This window comes from Sus scrofa, chromosome 5 (assembly GCF_000003025.6).
Source record: "Sus scrofa isolate TJ Tabasco breed Duroc chromosome 5, Sscrofa11.1, whole genome shotgun sequence".
Lineage (NCBI taxonomy): Eukaryota > Metazoa > Chordata > Mammalia > Artiodactyla > Suidae > Sus > Sus scrofa.
Genome location: NC_010447.5, coordinates 48366773 through 48394169, shown reverse-complemented (window position 1 = coordinate 48394169; position 27397 = coordinate 48366773). Strand labels below are relative to the sequence as shown.

At 40.4% G+C, this 27397-nt stretch overlaps 1 protein-coding gene across 3 annotated transcripts in view; it reads right to left on the bottom strand.

Annotated features, from left to right (window-relative positions):
• Positions 1-27397, bottom strand: part of LMNTD1 (lamin tail domain containing 1) — a 557729-nt gene that overhangs the window by 5732 nt on the left and 524600 nt on the right. Inside the window, exons 13-17 of one of the 3 annotated variants that reach the window (XR_002344073.1) lie at positions 25205-25244; positions 21875-21978; positions 20554-20636; positions 14603-14689; positions 4851-4918 (exon numbers count right to left, since the gene is read on the bottom strand). The gene's annotated coding sequence lies outside the window, so the exon portion shown is untranslated. The remainder of the gene's footprint in view (positions 1-4850; positions 4919-14602; positions 14690-20553; positions 20637-21874; positions 21979-25204; positions 25245-27397) is intronic. The other 2 variants (XR_002344070.1, XR_002344072.1) reach the window with 2 other exon arrangements.

The following is a 27397-nucleotide window of genomic DNA, read 5'->3' as shown; positions in this document are numbered from 1 at the left end:
ATATAAAATTGAAAATGAAAGTCATAGGCCTAATATTAGCCAGTGTCTATGGTATCCTAGAGCAATAGTTCCCAGATTATATATCAGAACATGGTAGTTTTCATATGATAGATAGGAATGGCATGAAAAAAAAAGTTCCATGCTCAAATAAGTTTGGGAAATAATGGGTTAAACTGATATTTTTAAACTGTAGAACACTACAGCATTAGTGGGAACCATTCATGCTTATTATAGTGGTTGTGGATTTGTAAAGTTATTACAACATTTTTCCAGGAGATGGCCCAAATGTGTCTTTCTCTTTTGCACAATGGTGCCATTTGGACTCTCATTGGTGTTAGAGGTGGGAATAAAATGAAACACCTAACATCTCGATACTGTTCCCTTTTACGTGTTGTTAACATGATCACTTTCTGGAGTTTTTTGAGTTGATGATTTGTACCAGTTAGATTAGAAAAACCTAGCTAATTATTTTTAGGGTTTTAAAGGCCTTACACTATTATTTATTATACCTAAAAGATGTGTTTGGAAAGCTCAAAGGTTTTCTTGCTACTAAGAGACTTCCCAAACATGGTATAAGGACATTAGACTAATGGAACATAAAATTTTTTAAAAAATAGGCTAAGAACAAGTAGTGGGTTCAAGTAAAAATAGCGTGCAACACTAATACATATGCATAGTATACATTCATTTAAACTTCTTGAGAAGAGAGACTTGCTTGCTTGCTTGCTTTCCTTTTTGCTTTTTAAGGCTGTACCTGTTGCATATGGAAATTCGCAGGCTAGGGATCGAATTGGCAACCACCGGTCTACAGCACAGCCACAGCAACACCAAGTCCAAGCCACATCTGCGACCTATGCCATAGCTTGTGGCTACACCGGATCCTTTACCCACTGAGCAAGGCCAGGGGTCAAACCTGAGTCCTCATTGATGCTAGTCGGATTCGTTACTGCTGAGCCACGATGAAAACTCCTGTTTTTGTTTCTTTATCCTTGCCAAATGCCTGGCCTACAGTAGGCACTTAGGCATTTATTTAATATTTATTTATTGTTTATTTTTCATTTTTTGGCCTCCCTATGGCATATGGAGCTCCTGGGACAGGTATCAGATCCCAGCTGCAGTCATTACCTGAGCTGCAGCTGCAGGAACGCTGGATCTTTTAACTCACTGTGTGGGTCGGGGAATCCAACCCATATCCCAGCACTCCGAAGACACACTTCCGATCTTTTTGTGCCACAGCTAGAGCTGCTATTTAATATTTACTGAGTGCTTTTTTGTACCTGGGCGTGGTTTTGGACCCTAGAGATAAGAATGAAAAATGTAGCTTACATTTTACTGGGGAGAAATGCGAAATACATGGAAAGAGGGAAATGAAACAAGCAGATAATGGACATTGAAAAACTTGTAGGGTTAATAGATCAGAATTCTCAGGGATGCCATAGCATTTTTGAAATCGGGTGTGAGAGTAAATGTGCTGGGAAAAGAGAAAAGGTTCATGGTCTCTTTTTAGGAGGTGATATGATGATTGGCAGCAATATGGTGACTTTAGAGTCGAGAGGATCGAATGGAAGAAGGTAAAAGGATTATTGGAGAGTAAAAGAGAAGACTCTGAGATGCCATGATGTTGAATGGGACAATGCATGGGTGACACAGTCACTGGAGATGGGGACAGAGGCAGAGTGAAGAGGAAGACAGTATGCTCTGTGCTGCTCTTCAGTGAAGCAAATTAAGAGATCCTGGGTGACCATGTGAGGAAGGGCAGGAGCTGGTTAAGTTGGATGGAATAACTTCATAAAGGACAGAGTTCCTGAGGAAGAGGAGAAATGGTTTGGAGATGGCAGTTTGTATAAATTCAGGTCAAAGGTAAACGGAAATGAAAGAAGAGTGGGGAGGTGTATACCCACGAGCAGTGAGATTTTAATTAGGCCAAGATTGTATAGAAACATCGGTTTGTTGAATGACTAAGAATTGAATCTTTGGAGTTCCCATTGTGGCAAAGTAGGAATGAATTTAACTGGTCTCCTTGAGGATGTGGGTTCGATCTCTGGCCTTGCCAAGTGGGTCATGGATCTGGCGTTGCTGTGGCTGTGGCTGTGGCTGGCAGCTGTAGCTCCTCTTCGACCCCTAGCCTGGGAAATTCCATATGCTGCAGGTGCAGCCCTAAAAAGCAAAAAAAAAAAAAAAAAAAAAAAAAAAATTGAATCTTTATATAGACAGAATTATTTTGAATAATGTTAACTTAATTAGCCTTTCAAGTTGATTTAATTTTAAAATAATGCATTCCAGTTCCCTTTGTTCATAGTTTGATTTGTGTTTCAATATACTCACGAGGATAAAAGTTGGAAGTAGAAGAGGGATTTCTGAGCTTAAAAGTATGTGTTGAGAGGGCAACTGTCAATTTTTTACACTTCAATATTTTTGAATTTATTACAAGAAAGTACTCCTTTTATAATAAAGGGGAAAACAAAGTATGCTTCTTTGTTCTAAATATCTGAAAATAAGGCTATCAAAAATCCCTAGCCACTTTCCTTTTATTCAAGATAGGATAGTTTCAGAAAAGGAACACAGTCAATATATATATATATTTTTGATTAAAAAATGCAAGTTCTCAGGCTAGGGGTCAAATTGGAGCTGTAGCTGCTGGCCTATGCCACAGCCACGGCAACGCAAGATCCAAGCCTCCTCTGCAACCTACACCACAGCTCACAGCAACGTGGGGTCCTTAACCCATTGAGCAAGGCCAGGGATCGAACTCGAATCCTCATGGATATGAGTTGGGTTCGATACTGCTGAGCCACAATGGGAACTCCCTCTCTATATATTTGTCTTTTTAGGGCTACACCCTCGAGGCATATGAAGGTTCCTAAGCTAGGGGTCCGAATCGGACCTGTTGCCACTGGCCTATGCCACAGCCACAGCAACCCTGGATCTGAGTCGCATCTTCAACCTACACCACAATTCATGCTCATGGAAACACTGGATCCTTAACCCACTGAGAGAGGCCAGGGGTCGAACCTGCATCCTCATGGGTGCTAGTCAGATTCATTTCTGCTGAGCCACAACAGGAACTCTCTTCAATATATTTTTTGTCTTTTTTTTTTTTTTTTAATCTTTTTAAGGGCCAGCCCCGAAGCATATGGAAGTTCCCAGGGTAGAGGCTGAATTGGAGCTACAGCTTCAGGCCTATGCCACAGCCACACCAACACGGGATCCAAGCCAAGTCTGCAAACTACACCACAGCTCATGGCCATGCCAGATCTTTAACACACTGAGTGAGGCCAGGGATCGAACCTTTGTCCTCATGTATACTAGTTGGGTTTGACACTGCTGAGCCACAATGGGAACTCCCTCAATATATTTTTTAAAGATTGTTCTGCAGTCTCCATCTCCCTACTCAAACAGGATTGGATTCGCTCCAAACACTTGAACAGCTGCCCCTTTCTCTTTGTGGAACAAGGAGCTCTAAAGGCTTCACATGTAATATCCAGACTTTTGTGGATATTTATGCCTATAAAGGAAGCGTAGGACTTCACTTGTGGTGCAGTGGGTTAAGGACCTGGTGTCACCGCAGCAGTTAGGGTCACTGCTGTGGTGGGTCTTTGATCCCTGGCCTGGGAACTTACCCATGCTACAGTCATGGCCAAAAAACAAAACAAAGGAAGTATAAAGAAGAGTTCTGAGGAGAAAAAAGAGTTCTCTCTGTTTCCCATTTTCTAAGTAATTGACTTATTTGTGTAGTGTTCCAAGGAGCTCTACCCAATTTTTTTTTGTTTTGTTTTGTGTTTTTTTTCTCATCTTTCCTGAGATACAGGTTTCCCCTGCTATCCAAAAGTAGAGACTTCCTACAAAACCTTTCCATAAGTCGAAATGGTATAAAGTGAGGATGCCATCCCCTTAGGACATATCTTCTGAGTAGATGCACAAGATAAATCCAGAGAAAGCACAGATGCTCACAGACACAGCTCAAAGCTGTGGCAACTTGATGCTGAGATGCTGAGTGTAGTCCTAGGCAAGGAGCCCAATGGGACCCCTCTCATGTTCCGAGTGTGTTGGGCCTCACTGAAAAACACTGAATGCTACTTTTGCTTTTTTCCCCTTTACATAAACGTGGAAATCCTCTTTGGATTTCTCTCAGTTGGCAAAATAGGGACTAATGTAGGCTATTTGTAAAAGCAAAGTGGCTTAAAGCAAACAATCAGAAAACTGGGATTCCGGTATAATTAACAAATAACATCGCATAAGCTTAAGGTATGCAATCTCATGATTTGCTATATGGATAGTTGTGAAGTGATTACCACATTAAGGTTAGTTAATGCCTCTGTCACATCACATAGTTATCATTTGGGGTGTGTATATATGGTGAGAACATTTAAGGTCTACTTTTTTTTTTTTTTTTTGTCTTTTGTTGTTTTAGACTGAACCCGTGGCACATGGAGGTTCCCAGGCTACGGGTCTAATCCGAGCTGTTGCTGCCAGCCTATGCCAGAGCCACAGCAATGCCAGATCCAGGCTGTGTCTGTGACCTACACCACAGCTCACGGCAATGCTGGATCCTTAACCCACTGAGCAGGGATCGAACCTACAACCTCATGGTTCCTAGTCGGATTCATTTCTGCTGTGCCATGATGGGAACTCCTCTACCAACATTTTTATCAACTTTTAAGCATACAGTGCAGTATTGTTAACTGTGTTCATTAGGCTTTACATTAAACCCTCAGAACTTACTGATCTTATAAATTGATGTCTGTACACTTTAACCAACATCTCCCCAGTCCCCCTATAAACACGGAACTACCATATGATCCGGCAATCCCACATGTAGGTACAAATCTGGGTGAAGTGAAGTCACTTACTTGAAGGGATATCTGTATCTCCATGTTCATAGCAGCATTATGCACAAGAGCCAAGATGTGGAAACAACCTACGTGAACAATGATGGATGAATGGATAAAGAAAACATGGTAAACACACACACACACACATACAGAGGAATATTATTCAGCCATACAAAGTAGGGAATCTTGCTGATTGTGACAACATGGCTGGACCTTGAACGTTCTATGCTAAGTGAAATGTCAGGCAGAGAAAGACAAATACTGCATGATCTACTGAACCTTTGGGCAAATAATTCAACAATACTTTAGGCTGAATATTGCCTCCACTTGGGTCATACTTTATCAACTATAGATAAAAACAGGCCTATTTAATAAACAAAAAAATGAGCATTTATCATATGTAAGGCATTATGCTAAGAGCTAACCTTAGAGTATCTTGTTTAATCCTTGTAACATCTCTTTGATGAAGGTTGTAATTTAATTTACAAATGAAGAAACTGAGACCCAGAGAGAACAAGTCGCCTCAGATCATGTGATTATTAAGTCCTGGGACTAAGCTAGGAACACAAGTCTGGCATACCCCTGAGCTTGTATTGTGAACCATTAGGCTATGACAATCCTCTCTTTAAACAGATATTTTCATTTTTCGTTTCACTAAGTATTTTCATTTTTGCTGTGTTTGGAGCAGAGATTGTCACTCAAAGCAGGTATTTCTCCTAAGGAGCTTTAGAGAGATGACTTTAGAATAGTAGAAACTTCAAATTTCCATAAAAGATTATCTCAAAATCACTGTATAATGATAATAATAAATGATGCTATTTATAGTGCAGTGCATGCAGTTCATAATGTAGTTTTATGTGAATTGAATCCACAAGTGTTAAGGGTACTTGTGACTCTTTGGGGAAAAAAAAAAAGAAAAAAAGAAAAGAAAAAAAAAGCCTATTTGAGTTCCCGTCGTGGCTTAGCAGAAATGAATCTGACCAGTATCCATGAGGACGCAGCTTTGATCCCTGGCCTCACTCAGTGGGTCAAGGATCTGTTGTTGCCGTGAGCTGTGGTGTAGTCGCAGACAAGGCTTGTGTCTGGAGTTGCTGTGGCTTTGGTGTAGGCCAGCAGCTACAGCTCTGATTCAACCCCTAGCCTGGGCACCTTCATATGCCATGGGTTTGGCCCTAAAAAGACAAAAAAAAAAAAAGTCTATTAAAACCCCGCACTGATTTTGGGTAACATATCTGTAATCAGTTAGAATCCTGAATGGAAACAGTGCACTCAGCTTTATTGAGGTAAAATTGACTACTAAGACATGTATATTTCAGGTATACAATGTGATGTTTTGATATACATAAACATTGTGAAATGACTGCCACAATCAAACCAATTAACATATCCATCACTTCACATGGTCATGACTGTTTGTGTGTGTGTGTGGTGAGAATTAAGATCAATTCTCTTAGCAAATTTCAAGCATATGATACAGTATTATTGAGTATAGTCACCATACAGGGTTCCTGTTGTGGCTCAGTGATAACGAACCTGACTAGTATCCATAAGGACGAGGGTTCGATCCCCGGCCTTGCTCAGTGCGCTAAGTTTCTGGTGTTGCCGTGAGCTGTGATGTAGGATCCAGATTCGGCTGGGATCTGGTGGGGCTGTGGCTGTGGCGCTGGCTGGCAGCTGCAGCTCTGATTTGGCTCCTAGCCTGGGAACTTCCATATGCTGCATGTAAGGCCCTAAAAAGCAAAAAAAAAAAAAAATGTACAGCCACTGTACTGTACATTAGGTCTCCAGAACTTATTTATCCTGCATAACACTGGAATTTTTAAAACAGTGTTTATTAAAAGGATTATTTACAGAAGCTGGGTGGATTAAGGACCCAAAAGGGGATGATAAGATAAGATACCCAAGGGTTGGAGTTCCCTTCATGGCTCAGCAGTTAACAAACCCGACTAGTATCCATGAGGACTCTCATTAGATCCCTGGCCTTGCTCAGTGGGTTAAGGATTCCGCATTGCCATGAGCTGTGGTGTAGGTCGCAGACACAGCTTGGATCCCATGTTGCTGTGGCTGTGGTGTAGGCTAGCATTGTAGCTCCAGTTCAGCCCCTAGCCTGGGAACCTCCATGTGCCCTAAAATGACAAAAAATTAAAGAAAAAATAAAAATAAATAAAAAGATACCCAGGGGTTGGGGTTGGTAACAGCAGGAAGCCATTACCATCATAGATCTAGAGGGTGGTGGAGTGGTAATCTGGGAAGTGGCCTCCAGCAAACAGCTATAGTTGTTGCAGGAGCAGCCACAGCCAGAAGGGGGTGAGCAAAGGCATAAGCAGGAGGAATCAACACTCCAACCAGAAGCCAAAGGGCAAGGGATTGGGGGCAAGGGATTAGGGTTGGAATGAGGAGTTTCCTACCATAGAGGTCACCCTTCTAGGGCACAGAGCAGGATGGAGAATGGATCTGGTGACAAATTGAGAAAAACAGCCAATTATCTATTAAGGACAGACCTAAGAGTGGTAATTTAGAGCCAAAGACGTCTACATTATTTAGTAGGAACATGGCTATATTCAATAAAAGGCAATACCTTAGGAAATAATGGAGATGTATAAGACACTATTTTAGACTTGAACTACAGTGAAAGGCACTTTGGTATATAACTCACCAATTAGTAGCTTAATTGGGGTGTTAGTCGGCTCCAGCTGCCCTTATGAAATACCATAGCCTGGGTGGCCTTAAACAACAGAGTTCTATTTTCTCACAGTTCTGGAGGCCAGAAGGCCAAGACCAAGGTGCCAGTAGGGTTGGGTTCTAGTCTGGTGAGAGCTTTCTTCCTGGCTTGGGTATGGCTGTCATCTTGCTGTGACCTCTTTTTTTGTGCATGCTTGGGGGTGGGGGTGGTAGAGATTGGGAATTGAGGAGAGAGAGAAAGAGAATCACACTCCTTTCTCTTCTTCTAAGGACACTAATCCCATCAGATTAGGACCCCACCCTCATGACTTCATTTAACTCTAATTAGATTTCAAGGCTTCATTTCCAAATGCCATTACATTGGTGGTTAGAGCGCCAACTTAGAAATCTTGGGAGAAAACTCAGTCGATTAACAATTGAGACCTTGTTCCTTCCTTTTCTTTAAAAAAAAAAAAAAAGCTAAGAATTTGTTCTCTGATACTTTTTTTTCTTGAGCCCTTCCTCCTACCTCCTGAACAATCCCAGTTGTTCAGGGAAAGGAGGAATGAATAGTCAAGAAAAAATAGTGCAGCCTTGGGGCAGGGTCCTGGGTTCCTCTTCAAGGAATATACATAATAATATATTTGAGTTCTTCTACAGAACTAAAACCCTCATCAAATGCAAACCAGAGAGGAGGACCACCAGAAGAATCTGGGGCTACGGGGGGACTCAAGCACCTGAAAACCTGATTTCCCTCCTCCTCTCCAACAACAATCAAGTAAACTTTTTATTTGGAAATGATTTTAAGTTGCAAATATAAGGTAGGGAGTTCCTGTATACCTTCCATCCAGCTTCCCCAATGTCAAAACTTATTTAACCATTGTATAAGTATCAAAATGAGGAAACTACCATTATTACAATACTATTAACTAAGCTTATTCAAATTTCATAGATTTTTGGAGTTCCCAGGTTCGTGCAGTAGAAATGAATCCAACTAGGAACCATGAGGTTGCGGGTTCAAACCCTGGCCTCACTCAGTGGGTTAAGGATCTGGCATTGTCCTGAGCAGTGGTGTAAGTCACAGACACGGCTCGGATCCCACATTGCTGTGTCTGTGGTGTAGGCTGGCAGCTGCAACTCCAATTTGACACCTAGCCTGCGAACCTCCATATGCCACAAGTGCAGCCCCCAAAAAGAAGCAAAAAACAAACAAACAAAAAACCCAAAGACCAAATTTCACAGTTTTCCCCCTAGAGTTCCTTTTTTATTCCATGATCCTACACTAAATTTAATTGTCTCTAGTCTTTTCCAGTCAGTGACATTTTCTCATTCTTTCCTTGTCTTTAATGACCTTGACATTGCTGATGAGTAATGGCCAATTAATTTGGAGAATGCCTCTCATTTGTGTTTTTAAGATTAAATTGAGATTCTGCATTTTGGCAAGAATACCCTAGAAATGATCTTATTTCTTCCTCTGCTTATGATTTTTAGGAGCCATGTAATGTTGATATGTCTTTTTACTGGGTTTTTCCAGTATAATATTACTATTTTTCCCTTTACAGATAAATGTCCTGGGGGAGATTGTTCTGTTTCTTGACTGTTTTTTGATGTCTTTAAACAGAAGTAGGGAAGGAAAGGAAACTTCCTGTCCTCAATATTTTATGCACTTTCACTCTGTGAGATATATAGAGTGTTGAGAGAGAAATGTGAGGTTATTATTCCTATTTTAAAGAAGAGGAAAGAACTTTTTTTTTCTCATTGTTAAAAAAACAAAGTTTTATTGGACTGCTCTTTGTAAGAGGTTGTGAAACTTTTTTCCTTCTATTACATCGTTTTTTAGATGAAATGATTTGGCCAAAGTTAAAAAGGGAAGGATTTGTTTCTTCATTTTGAGTAACTGTAGGATTTTCAGAAGAACTTACAAATATAATCACACAATTTATGGCAATAGACTCTAAAATTCACATGATTTGATTCCAGAACATAAATCGATGGTGTTGCTGAAACTTGGCCTCTGTCCGCTGTTGTGAATAGAAACACGGAGACAGAGTTTTGGGTGAAGGAGAAAAAAATAGCTTAATTGTTTTGCCAGGCAAAAGGGGCCACCGCAGGTTAAGGCCTTCTAGACTGTGCCCCCTTTGGGAGAGATTTAGGAAGCGGTTTTGTAGCTTGGGGAGTGGAAAGAGGGCCATAGATAAGGATCAGGGCAGAGGCAAGCTTGGATTGTCTTTCAAAGCTGGCATTTAGTGGCCACCAGGACTGATTTTTGTGGTCCTCCTTCTTCCTGGAATGAAGAATGCTTCATCAAATACTTCTTCCATTACTTGGGGGGTGAGGTTCTGCAAAAAGCTCAAAGATATTGTTATGTATATTCCTTAAATAGGAACCAGGACCCTGCCTGAAGACTGCGATATTGTCTCTCTCTCTCTTTTTTTTTTTTTTTTTTTTTTTTGTCTTTTTGCCTTTTCTAGGGCCGCTCCTGCAGCATATGGAGGTTCCCAAGCTAGGGGTCTAATCCGAGCTCTAGCTGCTGGCCTATGCCAGAGCCACAGCAATGCCAGATCCGAGCTGCATCTGCGACCCACCACAGCTCACGGCAAAGCCAGATCCTTAACCCACTGAGTGAGGCCAGGGATCGAACCTGAAACCTCAGGGTTCCTAGTCGGATTCATTAACCACTGAGCCATGACAGGAACTCCGAAATATTGTCTCTTGACTGCTCCTCCCTCGTCTCTGCATCCTCTCCCTTCTCTGATCAGCAACTGCCCTTTGGAACTCTGGGAAGGTCATGGAGGCTAAAGCTTATTCCCCAAAAATAAGAAATGGAGGACACAGAAAGGCTTGTGTGCCCAGGAGGCTCACAGGGCCCTGCTCCATCACAACTGTTTCACTCATTTTCAGGTGCCTGCAATATGCTAGAATTTATACAAGTCTTTAAAAGCAAATCACAGCTCAATCTGAAGTGCTAACTTAAACAAGGGCACATCTCCAAAATGCATTTGAGGAACCAAGTGGTTAATGAAACCTTCAATCATTATTATGTAAGTCCTTTTTAATAATCAGTCTCTGGTTTAGGCAAAAATGATAGAGGAACACTCTTTGAAAATGTTGCCATCATTTGGGGGCTAATACAATGACCATTTGCCACAGATAAATAATTATAAAATGAATAACAAGAACGATGATAGCAATTTTTGACCTCATTAGGATAGGAATTTGTCAATTAAATCATTGTGAATACTTTCTGAATAGATGTTAAATTTTAATGAAGGTGGAAAATGGCACCCAAATTTAAATTATATTTTTATTGATTTAGATAATTGTGTAATAATGCCCAGAATAACTTAAGTCTCAGAAGGCTGAACAGGGAGTTCCTGTTGTGGCTCAGTGGTAACAAACCCGACTAGTATCCCCGAGGATGTGGGTTTGATCCCTGGCTCCGCTCAGTAGGTTAAAGATCTGGCACTGCTGTGAGCTGTGGTGTTAGGTGACAGGTGTGGCCTGGATCTGGCGTTGCTGTGGCTCTGGCATAGGCTGGCAGCTGCAACTCCAATTTGACCCCTAGCCTGGGAACTTCCATATACCATGGATGCAGGCCTAAAAAAAAAAAAAAAAAAGGCTAAACAGACATAAGCATTAGATATGTGAATATATAATAATTATTTCCAATGAAGAAATAATTTAAATTTAAGTTAACCTAGGTCTTTGAGTTGAGATGTTACATAATAAAAGCAAGAATAAAAACTTCAAAAAGATTTAATAAGTGATATTCTATTAAAAAGATTCTGATCTCCCACTGTATATATATATAGTCTTTTTAGGGCTTCACCTGAGCAAGGCTAGGGATATAACCTGTCCTCATGAATACTAGTCGTGTTCATTACCGCTGAGCCACAACAGGAGCTCCTGTCCCAGTTCCCCAGAAGAAAACATTTTTTTAGCATTTCTAGAATGTACTCCCACATATATAAATAACCTGCTTATATTGTTATTTCTTGATTTTTATTTGTTTTTCTGTTTTGTTTGGCCACAACTTGCAGCATGTAGGAGTTCTTGGGCTAGGGACTGAACCAAAGCCACAGCAGGATCCTCCTTAACCTACTGAGCCATGAGGGAATGCCTCTTGATTTTATTTTTATTTTTATTATTATTTTTTAAGGGCCTCACCTGTAGCATTTGCAAGTTCTCAAGGCTAGGGGGTGAACTGGAGCTATAGCTGCTGGCCTATGCCATGACCATGGCAACAAGGGTTCCAAGTCTCATCTGCAACCTACGCCACAGCCTGGGGCAATGCCAGATCCTTAACCCACTAATGGAGGCCAGGGATGGAATCCACATCCTCATGGACACTAGTCGTGTCCTTATCCCACTGAGCTACGATGGGATCTCTGCCACCTCCTGATTTTAAATAAGTTTAATATTACCAGTTGACTTCTTACTATGGAAGGTGAGGATTTAGCTCACTTAGAGCCACATACCTTCCTCCCATGTCCCCTTCCCTGTCATGCTCATATGGTTTTACCATAATTTTTGGTTAGCTGTGTAAAGATTACTTGTGATTGAGCCGTGTAAGGGGATAGGATTCCATTTCCTTCTTTGAGCATATTTTTGCTTTCCCTGCTATTCATGATTATCTTTTTGGGTGTTGGCTTAGTTTTCTATTACTAATTAACCCTAAAGCTCTCAGCTGTAAGTGTCACACATACAAGGTAATACAATTGCTTCCTTCCCTCCCCTCTTTTCCTTTCCTATTTTCTCCCCCCTCACCCTCTCCTCGATGATTAATGATGCTGGGCACTTTTTCACATACCTGTCCTCCATTTGTGTGACTTCTTTGAGAAATGTCTGTCCATTTGCCCATTGTAAGATATGATTGTTTTCTTGCTATTGACTTGAGATCCTTATACATTTTGGATATTACCCCTTATCAGATATACGGTTTGTAAAGATTTTCTCCCATTCCATAGGTTATTTCTTTACTCTGCTTTCTTTGCTGTGCAGAAGCTTTTCAGTTTGATGCAATCCCAGCTGTCTATTTTTGCTTTTGTTGCCTGTGCTTGTGAATAATGATATTATTTTTGCTTTCTTTTTAAAAGTGTAGTAAAAGAACCACATAACCTTAAATTTGCCACCTTCACCATTTTTCAGTGTATAGTTCAATAGCGTTAAGTATATTCATATTGTGTTGAACAACAGAACTCTAGAACTTTTTCATCTCGCAAAACTGAAACTCTGGACCCATTGCACACAAATTCCCATTTCCTTTCCCTGTTAGCCCCTGGCACCACCATTCTACTTTTTGTTTCTATGCATTTGTCTTCTTTAGACACTTCATGTGAATGGAATCACACTGATTTTGTCCTTTGTGACTAACTCATTTCATTCTGCGTAATGTCCTCAAGGTTCATCCATGTTGTACCATGTGACAGAATTTCCTTCTTTTTAGAGGCTATGTAATATCAATCATATGTATGTACCCCATTTTCTTTATCCATTAATCTGTTAATGGGCATTCTTGTCTATTGAGATTAATGCGGCAATGAATATTGTTATGAAAATATCTCTTCCTCATCTCGTTTCGAATTCTTTTGGATGGATACCCAGAAATGGGATTGCTGGATCATATGGTAATTCTATTTTTAATTTTTTGATGAACCTCCATATAACTGTTTTCCATAATTGCTGCAACATTTTACATGCCCACCAGTATTGCACAAGGGTTCCAATTTTTCTGCATTTGACAATAAAAATGTCATTTTCTGTTCTTTTTTTTTTTTTTTTTATGGCTGCACCTAAGTCATATGAAAGTTCCCAGGTTAGGGGTCGATCCAGAGCTGCAGCTGCCAGCCACAGCCACAGCCACAGCAATGCTGGATCCTTAACCCACTGAGCAAGGTTGGGGATCAAACCTGCATCCTCATGGAGTCTATGTTGGGTCCTTAACCTGCTGAGCCACAATGGAAAAACCCTGTTTTCTGTTCTTTGAATAGTGGGCATCTTAATGATTGTGAGATGGTACGTCATTGTGGTTGTAATTTGCATTTCTCTTTGCATTAGTGATGTTTTCATATGCTTGTTGGCCATTTGTATATCTTAATTGGAGAATTGTCTACTCAAGTCCTTTGACTTTTTTTTTTTTTTTTTTTTTTTTTTTTTTCCTGGCTGTGCTGAGGCATGCAGAAGTTCCCAGGCCAGGGATCGAACTTGAGCCACAGCAGTGACAACGCTGGATCCTTAATGGCTAGGCTACCAGGGAACTCCCCTTTGTCTATGTTTTAATATGGTTATTTGCTGTTGTCGAATTTTCCTATGTATTCTGGATATTAATTCCTCATCAGATATACAATTTGTAAATATTTTCTTCCATTCCACAGATTTTCTTTTTACTCTGCTGATTGTTTTCTTTGATATGCAGACATTTTAAAGTTTATTGTAGTCTCAGTTCATCTCTTTTTGCTTTTGTTGTGTATACTTGTGCTGAAGCTTTTCCTCTACATTATCTTCTAAGAGGTTAATAGTTTTAGATCTTGCATGGAAGTTTTTAATTCATTTTGAGTTAATTTTTGTATATGGTATAAGGCAAGGGTCCATGTTCATTCTTCCTCTTCTTCTTCTTTTTTTTTTTTCTTTTTAACTTTTTAGGGCTGCACCTGCACCAAGTGGAAGTTCCTAGGCTAGGGGTCAAATCAGAGCTACAGCTGCCAGCCTACGCCACTGCCAAGGCAATATAGGTTCTAAGCTGCATCTGTGACCTACACCACAGCTCACAGCAATGCTGGATTTGTTTCTGCTGCACCACAATAGGAACTCCCCATATTCATTTTCTTTTGTATGTGGATATTCATTTTTCACAGAACCATTTGTTAAAGAGACTGTCCTTTCCCCATTGTGTAGTCTCGGCACCCTTGTCAAAAATCCAAAATTCATTTGGTCATACACACAAAAAAATTATTTTACAAAGTAAAAAAAATACAACTTGTATTTCTAGGAAAGATGGTGTAGATGTATATTTTTCTAGTCCTCCCACTATGTACAATTAAAACTCCTGGATATTATATATAAAACACATAAGCAGAATCTGAAAGGAGGTAATAAAAAGGCAGACTTACTAGAACTTGGAAGCCAAGGACCAGTGTGGTGGTAAGTGTCTTGGGTTTTCTTTTTGCTTTGTATATCCTGGACTTGGAGCTGAAAACCTGGCAACCCAGAAATACCAATGAGCATTGATAAAAACCCCAAAGCAAAAACCCCAAATTGATATACAGATTTAACATAACTCATATAACAATTTCTATATAAGAATTCTTGTAGATTTGTATAAGATTCTTCAAAAATTTACATGGAAAGGCAAAGAACTAAGAATAGTTAAAACAATTTTGAAAAAGAAGAAAGTGGGAGGAATCAGTCCACCTAATTTCAAGATTTATGATATACCTGTAGTAACCAAGACTCTCTGGAGGGATAAATATATAGGTCAGTGGGACAGAATAGGGGACCTAGGAGTTCCCACTGTGGCTCAATGGGATCAGTGGTATCTTGGGAGAACTGGGACACAGGTTAGATCCCTGGCCCAGCACAGTGGATTAAGGTTGTTACAGCTGTGGCACAGATTGCAACTTCGGTTTGGATCTGATGCCTGGCCTGGGAACTCCATATGCTACAGGGTAGGGAAAAAAAGAAAAAAAGGGAGTAGGGGACCTAGAAATTGCCTCAATCATACAAATATGCTCAATTTATTTTTGGCAAAGGTGCAAAAGCAATTCAATTAAGGGAAAATAACTTTCTCAACAAGTGGTGATAGGGCAATTGGATAGCCATAGACCGAAAAAAAAAAAAAAAAAAAAAAAAAAAAGTCTTGATCTAAGTCTTACACCTTATACCAAAATTAACTCATGAAAGTCCACAACAGTAACAGTAACAGTTTCCATGAGGACATGGGTTTGATCCTTGACCCCTCTCAGTGGGTTAAGCCTCCAGTATTGCCATGAGCTGTGTATAGGTGCAGATGTGGTTCGGATCTGGCATTTCGGTGTCTGTAGTAGAGGCCGGCAGCTGTAGCTCTGATCCAACTCCTAGTCTGGGAACTTTCATATGCTGCAGATGCAGCCTTAAAAAGAAAAGGAAAAAAAAAAAAAAGCCACAAAGTTAAATGCCAAATGTAAAGCAACATCGAACTTCGCCAAATTACAATTTTTGCTCTGTGAAAGACCTTGTTAAGAGAATAAAAATACAAGTTGTAGAATGTGAGAAAATATTTGTAAAATATTTTCCAAACAGGAATAATATCTAAAATATATAGAGAAACCTAAAAATTAAACAGTAAAAAACTAAACACCCCCCAAATATATGAAGAGGCAGCTTACTGACTAGAATACACAGATAATCAACATGCACATGAAGAAATATTCAACATGATTTGCCATTATGGGAAAGCCAATTAAAGCCCAAATGGCATATCATTATATGCCTACCAGAATGACTAAAATAAAAAAACCCATAAAACGCCAACTACTGGAGGATATTCTGGGAAATTGGATCACTTGTACATTGTTTTTGTAACGTAAAGTGGTATTATCACCCTGGAAAACAGTAAGGCAGTTTCTTAAAAAATTAAACATGCAATAACCATATGACCCAGACATTATACTTCTGGGCATTTATCCCAGAGGGGGAAAAAAAACTTCCTTTCACACAAAAATTTGTAGACAAATGTTTATAGTAGCTTTATTTGTAACAAAATCTGGAGGGAACTTAGATGTCTTTCCACAAGTGAATAAACAAACTGTGGTACAGCCACACCATGGAATACTACTCAGAAGTAAAAAAGTGCTGATATATACAACCTAGATAAATACCCAGAGAATTATGTCGGTGAAAAAAAAGCTTAATCCCCAAAAGTTCCTTACTGTGAGATTCTATTTATGTAACATTATTGAAATGAGAAAAATATAGATATGGAGAGAAGATTAGCAGTTGCCAAAGGTTATGGGGGTGGGAGAGGAATGGGTGTGGCTATAAAAGGGCAAACTGAAGGATGCTGTGATGATGGAAATAACCTGTATCTTGACCATATCAATATCAATAGTCTGGTTGTGATATTGTACTGTTTTTGAAAGATGAAACCTGGGTAAACAGGGTATGTGATCTCTGCATGATTTATTGCAACTGCATGTGAATCTACAATTATCTCCAAAAGCATAACATTAAAAAGTGAAAGTACTTCCCTTACCTTTCCTCAGTTTAGCTACCATTAAATGTTCTGGTGAGCTTTGTTCCAAATGGTATGTCAAGACCAAATGCAGATTTCAGATAAGGATTCCATGGTCTTTTAGATCATACCGATTGGTATGGAATGCTTACATTTTCCATTTAATAATACATCCCAGACAGCTTTCCAGCTCAGTACATCTCTCTCTCTCTCGTAATAACTATAGGATTATCCACTGCAGGGATGTAGAATTCCATTCCCCTGTTTCTACACATTTATGTTTATTATAGGTTGAATGATGCCATCCCTCCTCTTCTCCCCCGACCCCCTCAAAGATATGTTGAAGTCCCAAAGCTTAGTAACTCAGAATGTGACCTTATTTGTAAACAGGGTCTTTACAGAGGCAAACAAATTAAAATGAGGTCATTATGTCACTACACCAACATGACTGCTGTCCTTATAAGAAGAGGAAATTTGGACACCAAGATAGACATGAACAGAAGGAAGATGATATGAAGACATATATTCTCCATGTGAAAACAGCATGGCAGTGTAGCAGCTGTAAGCCAAGGAATGCCAAAAAATACCAGCAAATCACCAGAGGCTAGGAAGAGTCAAGGAAGGATCGATTCTCTTACAGTTTTCAGGGGAAGCTTGATCAGGCTGACATCTTGATTTCAGACTTCTGTGCAAAATACATTTTCATTTTTATTTTATTTTTTATTTTTAGTCTTTTCTAGGGCCACACCCATGGCATATGGAGCTGTCCAGACTAGGGGTCTAATCAGAGCTGTAGCCACCAGCCTATGCCAGAGCCACAGCAATGCCAGATCCGAGCCGCGTTTGCAACCTACACCACAGCTCACAGCAATGCCGGATCCTTAACCCACTGAGAGAGGCCAGGGATCGAAACCACAACCTCATGGTTCCTAGTCAGATTCATTTCCGCTGTGCCACGATGGGAACTCCATGAAATGGTCTTTAAAAATGTATTATTTCGGGAGTTCCCATTGTGGCGCAACAGAAACTAGGAACCATGAGGTTGTGGGTTCGATCCCTGGCCTCACTCAGTGGGTTAAGGATCCGGCATTGCTGTGAGCTGTGGTGTAGGTCACAGACGTGGCTCAGATCCTGCATTGCTGTGTCTGTGGCATAGGCCAGCAGCTGCTGTGTCTGTGGATTGAACCCTTAGCTTGGGAAACTCCATATGCCCCAGGTGGGGCCCTAAAAAAATAAATAAATAAAGGCCATTTGCTTTGTGGTACTTTGATACAGCAACCCTAGGAAATGAATACAACGCTGTTTCTTTATTTGCTATTACAAACTGCTACAATAAACATTCTTACTCACATATATTTACACCTTGTTATCATTTCTGTAGGGTGAATGCAATCATGAATCATTGTATATGCATATGATGCAATGTTAACATGTGTATTAGTCTTCTTGGGCTGACATAACAAAATACCATAGGAGTTCCCATCATGGCTCAGTGGTTAACGAACCCGACTAGCATCCACGAGGACGTGGGTTTGATCCCTGGCCTCACTCAGTGGGTTAAAGATCTGGCATTTCCCTGAACTGTGAGGTAGGTCACAGACATGTCTTGGATCCAGCGTTGCTGTGGCTCTGGCGTAGGCCGAGGCTACAGTTCCAATTGGACCCCTAGCCTGGGAACTTCCATATGCCTTGGGTGCAGCCCTAAAAAGACAAAAACTAAACAAAACAAAACAAAAACAAACAAAAAACCCACAAAACCCAAAATACCATAGATTGGGAGGCTTAATAGAATTTTGATTCTCACAGCTCTGGAGGCTGGAGAGCTCAAGATCAAGGTGCTGGCTAATTCAGTTCTGATGAGAGCCTATCACTCGCAGACAGCTGCCTACTTGCTGTGCCCTCACATGGGGGAGAGAGAGCGGTAACAAACTCTGGTGTATCTTCTTGTAAGGCCACGAATCCTATCAGATTAGGTCCCCTTCAGTATGACCTTATTTAATTCTAATGTCCCAAAGGTTCCATCTCCAAATATCATCACATTAGGGGTTAGGGCTTCAGCATAGGAATTTTCTTCCTTCCTTCCTTCCTTCCTTCCTTCCTTCCTTCCGTTCTTTTGTTCTTCCTCTCTCTCTTTCTTTCTTTCGGCCTGACCCTCAGCATGTGGAAGTTACTGGGCCAGGGATCAAACTCTTGTCACAGAGTGACCTGAGCCACAGCAATGACAACAACGGATCTATAAACCGCTGCACCATGAGAAATCTCTCAACATAGGAATTTGCAGGAAAACAATTCAGTCCATGGCATTTTGCCTCACCATGTCCTTACTGCACACCAAATACATTCATCATTCCAAAAGCCCTAAAAGTCTTAACTCATTCTAGCATCCACTCTAAAGTCTAAGGTCCAAGTTCTCATTTAAATATCTAAACTGGTGAGAATTGAAGTATAATTCATCTTGAGGCAAAAATCCCTCTCTGGGTATAAATCTGTGAAATCAGACAAGTCATTTGTTTCCAAAAAAAAAAACATAAAATAAAATAAATAAAATAATAAAATGGTGGGATGGATATAGGATAGACATTCCCATCCCAAAAGAGGGAAACAGGAAAGAAAGAGGGGATGATGCATCCCAAGCAAATTCAAAACCTAGTCAGACAAATTCCATTAAATCTTAAGGCTCCTCTTTGGCTGAATTCCCTCCTTCCAGACCCAAGGGACACGGTCCTGTCTTCTGGATCCACTAACAGGGTGGTCCCACCCCTAAGGCTCTCCTGGGCATGGTCTGCCCCTAAGGCTCCAGGTAGACCAACCCCGTGGCTTGTGGGGTGGCTCCACCTCTAAGGCTTTAGGCAGAGACCATCTGGCCAGCTGAAACCAAGGTGGTGGCTCCACCTTTGAAACTGAGAAGGCAGCCTGATGATCAGAGTCATCAAGAGTCCTTTTCTTTAAGAATAGTATATATTCATAGGTAAATAGCTCATGATATGGTTTTGTAGGATCAAGGAATTCCAACAGCCTTCCTTCATTCTGTCCCATTTTTTTTGTTTGTTTCCTTTAGCAGGCCTGTCAATAATCCCATCTCCATTCCTGGTTTTTGCTGAGATGGCTCATTAAATCCCTGAGTCACACTCATGATATTTTTATCTAATGGTTGTTCAGCCACACCCCACACCCCACACCCCATAGTGTTCTGTCTCAGCTTTCTCATTCTTTTGCAACATGGATAGACTGAAAACTTTCTAAATGTCTAAGTTCCTTTTTTTTTTTTTTTTTTTTTTAACAATTCCTTCTTCAATTCATTGCCTTCCTTTTGCATTTTTCTGTAAGCTGTCAGGGGGGAACCTGTTCCTTTGCTTAGAAATTTCCTTGGCTAAATATCCAATTTCTTTGCTTATAAATTCTTCCTTGCCACAACACATAAAACACAAGTCAGCCAAGTTCTTTGACACATTAAAACAAATGTCACTCTTCCTCCAGTTTCTGATAACTTATTCCTCATTCCTCCTGAGACCTCACCAGAATAGCTTTTCATATCCATATTTCTACCAGCATTCTGTTCATGATTATTTATGTATTCACTAAGAAGATGGAAGCTCTCTCCCCATCTCTCCTCTTTTCTTTCTGAGCTTTCATCAGAATCACCTTTGACATCCATATTTCTAGCATACACCTCTTCCAGCTTCTACCCCCTCCCCGGTTCCCAAGCTGTTTCTACATTTGCAGGTGTTTGTTACTGAAGTACCCCATTTCTTGGTGCCAAATCTGTATTCGTCAGCTTGGGCTGTCATAACAAAATACGACAGATTCGGAGGCTTAAATAACAGAATTAAACAATAGAAATATAATTCTCACAGTTCTGGAGGCTGGAAAATCCAAAGTCAAGGTACCAGCCAATTCTGTTCCTGGGGAGGGCCCTTTTCCTAGCTTGCAGATAGCTGCAGGTGGAAGAAGAGGCAACACAACACTCTCTGCCATCACTTTTTAAAGAATATTCATCCTATCAGATTAGGACCCCACCCTCATGACCTCATTTAACCACAGTCACTTTCAAAGGTCCCATCACCAAATACCATCACATTAGGGAATTGGGTTTCAACTTATGAATTTTGGTGGTACAAACTCAGTCTATAGCAGTATATATATGATACATAATACACTTTCAAATTACCCTGGTTGGTATTATTTTAATATGGGTAACAGGAGAAATGTTATCTCTTTTGGAATTGGGGCTGGAGCAGCAGTTTCCACACCCACTTCCTCACACTGCCTAGATATTTTAATCCCAATTATGTGTAAATGGGTGTTATTGTCTATCTGTTAACTTTGACACCTTAGAGAATCACCACCTCTTCTGGTATGCATCTTCTGGACAATAGCAGAGACAAGAAGCCCGAGTTGGTCATCTCTACCTCTAGCCTGGCCTTTCTATACCCTTTCTCCTGGCCCTCACAAGTGCCCCCTGGACCCCACCTCCCATTCCTTTCTTCTCTCTCCTCCCACACCTGTCAAAACTTGTTTTCTGAAAAAGACTTTAGGAACAACAATTTACACAATTTTAAGAATTTAACCAAATTGCCATTTCATCCACAAAATTTGCTTTCCAAGCTTGACATTTTAGGCCTTGATGAGCAGACAAAGGGAAAGTTTGGATAAATGAAGGACCAGTTGAGTTCTCTTAAAAATCAGAGGCAGGAGTTCCCGTCGTGGCTCGGTGGAAACGAGTCCGACTAGCATCCATGAGGACACAGGTTCTATCCCTGGCCTTGCCAGTGGGTTAAGGATCCAGCATTGCTGTGAGCCATGGTGTAGGTTGCAGACTCGGCTTGGATCCTGTGTGGCTGTGGTGTGATGTAGGCCAGTGGCTGCAGCTCTGATGGACCCCTAGCCTGGGAACCTCCATATGCCAAGGTGCTGCTCTAGGAAGATTAAAAAAAAAAAAAAAAAAAAAAAAAAAAATCAGAGGCAGACACTCTCAAGTCCTAAAGTGGCCTGGTATTTCCTTCCCTCCTTCCATTTCTGAACCCCTAGGCTGTGTGAAACTGTGATGTGCTTATGGGATTGTCTGGTTGGTCTACAGGCACCTCTCTCAATGCAGCGAAAGAGCCCAAAAAGGAGAAGGAAGAAGACACTTCAACATGGAGAAGGTAAGAGAACAAGGGGCTGAGCAACTTACCAATTTAACTCAGCTCAGATTAAATCTTCATTCTCCTGTTGCCCTCTGGAAATATAGTAGGCAACACATGTGGCTTGTTGTGGAGAAAATTCTTGGAGGATGAGCTATGAAAAGATGTTGAAATTCATTCTCAGCTTCAAAGAAGGGCTCACATCTTTTCTTTCTTTTCCTCCCAGCCCAACCCCTCTCTTCTAAGGGTTTCTCATCTGCGTTTCTCTCCTGGTCCTGAGGTTTTTTCATCTGTTGTTGACAACATAAACTATGAATTTACTAGGGGTTTGGTTGAACTTTGGCGTAAAGCTAAAGCACAGCTGTTTCCTTTCTCTTGTGCTTTTCCTCCACCCCGTCATTTTTTTCCTTTAAGTTTAGACATTTGCTATCTTTAAAATTTAGTCAATATCTGTATTTTACAACCCAAACTGGCTTTTAAAAACATCCGTCTCATTTTTCCTTATGAAAGAATGGACATGCCTGCAAGTTCCAGGACTCTAGCCACTCACTGATAAGTATTAAGAAAAATGATTGTTGGACTATATTGAATGGGAGTGTAGCTGTGGAATTTTTTTCTTTTCCCTGCACACATCTCAGGAAGGAAAATACAGAGACACCCTTTCGACGACACTCTTGAGAAGGACTCCTTAAATCCAGAATAACCCCAAACAAGTAAAAGCTTTGTGTTTAGCAGAGAGCGGATCTGGAGAAGAGCATGTTGAAAAAGACACAGTACACTGGGCTCTTCTGACAAAGAAATTCTGTGCTTTTAGTCTCTGTGCTTTTAGTGTCTCTAAAAGCTGAACTGTTTACTGAGGGAAGGGATGGTAGAAAATGTACCCGCTACAGGGTACATGTTTGAATCTCTAAATCTGACTTCAGTTTCTGAGGTGAATGACTTGTGTAAATAAAATTAAAATGACCTCAGGTTTCTGTATGCAATATTTTCCCCTCCTTACTTGCCCATGGTTGGCATTCCAGCTTGGGGAGTGCTTGTAAGTAAAGCACCAAGTGTGTAAATAGAGGGTAAATAGTTCCAGAATGGACTAGGGACTTTTTTTTATACACGCACATTCATCAATTCACAACATCTAGGTGGGAATCAATCTTCATTTGGGGAAGCAAAATACAATACAATTTTGACATTTTGCTCCTTTTTTTTTGGAAAGACATTAGTCCCATGGAACATTGGGAGTCTATTTACCACAGAATTCTCCTATTTTCATCCATTACAAAATGTCTAAGCTCTTTTTTGTTTGCTTTTTTTAGGGCAGCACCCACAGCATATGGAGATTCCTAGGCTAGAGGTTGAATCGGAGCTGTAGCTACTGGCTTTCACCCCAGCCACAGCAACGGTGGATCGGAGCTGCATCTGCAACCTACACCACAGCTCAAGGCACTGAGCGAGGCCAGGGATCGAACATGCATCCTTATGGGTACTAGTCAGATTTGTTTCCCCTGAGCCCGATGGGAACTCCAAAAATGTCTAACTTCTTGTCATTATTATTTTTTTCTCTCTCTTTTTTTTTTTCTTTTGGCCTTTTTTGGGCATATGGAGGTTCCCAGGCTAGGGGACAATTTGGAGCTGTAGCCGCCAGCCTATGCCACAGCCACAGCAACGTCACTTTCAAGCTGCATCTTCGATCTACACCACAGCTCACGGCAACGCTAGATCCTTAACCCACTCAGCGAGGCCAGGGATTAACCTGCGTCCTCATGGATACTAGTCAAATTTGTTTCCACTGAGCCATGGCAGGAGCTCCTTGTTATTATTTCTGATTCAAGCTGCCTAAAACTGAATTTATCACTCCTCTCTGGCCCTTCACTGAATTTGTTCATTTATTGAAGAAAAAACTGTGTGGTTTCTTCTAGGTATTGGGCTAGGTGCTAGGACTATAGCAGTGATGAGACAGTTAAGTCTCAGCCCTTATGGGGCTTCCATTCGAACAGGAGAGATCAGACAGTAAACAATACTTATCTTAAAAAAAATACTTATCTTAAATGACTGACTAGATTACTTCAATTGAAACAAATGCTATCAAGGAACTGCAGAGATATTATGTTTGAGTTTAACTGGAGGAGTATGTGCTAATCTGGGGCATCAGGAAAACTTCACTAAAGACGAAGCGTCCAAGCTGAGCACTAAAGATGATTAGACAGTTGCTGATGGAAGTGCTGTGTGTCCAGGGGAATCAATAGCTGTGGAAGGTGAGAGTGGGGAAGCATGTGTTAATGAAATTGAACAAAAGTCGGGGTTTCTGGAATAGAGGATGAAGGGGGAGTCATGTAAAATTTAGTCTGGTGAAGTGGGCTTGGAGGATGAAGGCTTTAGAGCCATGGAGGAGATTTTCAATTTTATTCTAAGAGTAGTGGAGATGGGGAGTTCCCGTCATGGCTCAGTGGTTAACAAATCCAACTAGGAACCATGAGGTTGTGGGTTTGTTCCTGGCCTCGCTCAGTGGGTTAAGGATCTGGCGTTGCCATGAGCTGTGGTGTAGGTCATAGACGAGGCTCGGATCCTGCAATGCTGTGGCTGTGGTGTAGGCCGGCAGCTACAGCTCCAATTAGACCCCTAGCCTGGGAACCTCCATATGCCACGGGTGCGGCCCTAGAAAAGACAAAAAGACAAAAGACAAAAAAAAAAAAAAAAAAAAAAAAAAAAAAAGAGGAATCTAGTTTTAATAGAATTTCCGTCATTTGTAATCAGAGTCCAGACCAACACTGCAGGTAAGAGTAGATGCAGGGAGACCAATTCAGCAGCTTGTTGTCGTGGTATAGGTGAGAGGTGATGACTGAACTAGGGTGGTCATAATAGAGATGGAGAGAATCTATCACACTTGAAATCTGTTTAGGAGATACAATTGGCAGAATTGGGTAGGTTAGATACAGGGGTGAAGGGAAAAGGGAAGTGTCAAAAACACTGGTTGGTTCTCTGCCTTGTGTATGAGGATGCCATTCACTGAAATAGGAAGCACCCAAGGAAGAACAGTTTCAGGCTAGTGGTGAAAGGTGGTCTTTAGCTCAATTTTGCTCATGTCGAGTTTTAAAAACATACCTGTTTTTTTTTTTTTTTTCTTTTGGGGCCAAATCTGTGGCCTATGGAAGTTCCTAGGCTACGGGTTGAATTGGAGCTGCAGCTGCTGGCCTACCCTACAGCCATTGAAACACTGGACCCTTAACCTACGAGTGAGGCCAGGAATCGAACCCACATCCTCAGAGGGACAACTTCGGGCCCTGGACCTGCTGAGCCACGATGGGAACTTCAAGATAAATGTCTGTTAATGGCACTATCATTCTGGTAATTGCCGAGCCTTAAGACTATTACCTTCTTTGACCTACCTCTCAATATCATTTCTGAAAGTCCAGAAGACCTTAAAACCTACAAAACAAACAAACAAACAAACAAACAAACAAACAGTTGTATTGAAGCATACTTGACTCCCAAATTGTATACATCATATGTATATATTAGAATGAGTTGTGAGAAATGCTCATATTCCATTAACCATTGACACAAGATATAGAATGTGTCCATCATTCAAGAGCTTCCTTTGTGCTCCTCCTAAATCTATCACCTGCCCCTCAACCCTTTGGCCCAGGCAAACATCAATCTACTTTTTATCACTGTGGATTAACTTTGCCTTTCTTAAAGTCTTTCATATAGATGGAACCAGAGAGTATGTATTCTTTTATGTCGGGATCCTCTTATTTAGCATAACGTTTTTGAGATTCACCCATTTTATTCTGAATTATTCCATCGTATGGGTATACCATGTTTTGCTGATTCACTCTCCTGTTAATATTTGAATTGTTTCTAATTTGGGGGCTTTTAGAAATAAAACCGCAAAATACTTCCTAGGCACAGTTCTTTGTGTGGACATAGTTTTTATTTTTCTTGAGTAAATACCTAGGAGTTGGACTGCTGGGTCATATGGTAAGAGTATGTTTGTCTAACTTTATAAAAAATTGCCAACTGTTTCCCAAATAGCTGTACTTCCAGCAATGTATGAGAGATCCAGTTACTTCCACATTCTTGCCCATACTTGATATTGTTATTCTTTCTAATTTTAGCTATCCTGTTGCATGTGTAGTGGTATCTCATTATAGTTTAGTTGGCATTTTCCTGCTGACTAATGATGTTGAGCATGTTGCTATTTTTTAATTTGTTATTACTAAATGAGGCACCTATTTGCAATTTGTATATATACTTTGGAGAAGTATCCAAATAGTTTATTTTTAAAAAACACCTTTTTATCTTGAAATAATTATAAGCGTATAGGAAGCTGCAAAATAGTATAAGGACTCTTGATGTATACTTTGCCCAGTTTTTCATTGGTGACATGTTCTGTTGCTTGTAGTATGGTATCAACACCAGGAAATTTACATTGGTATTATTGTTAACAGATTTTATTCCATTGTTATCTTTGATAAAACCTGAATTTTTTTTTTTTTTTTTTTAAGGGCTGCACCCACAGCATATGGAGGTTCCCAGGCTAGGGGTCTAATCGGAGCTACAGCTGCTGGCCTATGCCACAGCTACAGCAATGCCAGATCTGAGCCTCGTTTGTGACCTACACCACAACTCATGGCAACTCTGGATCCTTAATCCACTGAGAGAGGTCAGGGAGATCGAACCCGAAACCTCATGATTCCTATTGGATTCATTTCTACTGTTCCACGATGGGAACGCCTGCATTTTTTTTTTTTTTTTGTACATGGATGTGTTTGTGTGTGAGTAGTTCTGTGTGATTTTATCCTATGCAAGGATTTGAGCAATCACTACCACAATCAAGATACAGAACAATTCTGTCAACACAGGGCTCTCATGCACAGCTGATCACATATCCCATTTCATCCTTTCTGCCTGTCCTATAGCTATAATGTTTGTTTTCTATCTCTAAAATTTTGTCACTTTGAGAATATCATATAAATAAATCATCTAGGATGCAGCCTTTTGAGATTAGTTTTTACGCTCAGATTAACTCAGATTGTTGTATCTATTGCTAGTTTGTTCCTTTTTATTGCTGCATGGTATTCCATAGTATGTATGATGGATGTAGCAGAGTTTTAACATTCACTCATTGAAAGGTATTTGGGGGGTTTATTTTTGGTTATTTATAAAGCTGCTGTGAACATTCATATACACAACATCGATTTTATTTCTTTTGGATAAATGCCCAAGAGTGCAATTTCTGGGTGGTAAGTACATGTTTAATTCCACAAGAAGATGCCAAACTATTTTCCAGAATGGTAATACCATTTTCCATTCCTGCCAGCAATGTCTAAGAAATAATTTCTCTGCATTTTTGCCAGTATTTGGTATTGTTGCCTTTTTTTTAAGTTTTAGCTGGTTTAACAGGTATATAGTAATATTGTCCATATTTTTAATTGACTTGTTTATCTTATTGACTTAAAAGTGTTCTTTATATATCCTTAATGTATATCTTTTATGAGATACATGTTTTTCAAACACTTCTCCCAGTTTGTGGTTTGCCTATTTTTTTTCTTTTTTTTTAAGGCCATGCCTGTGGC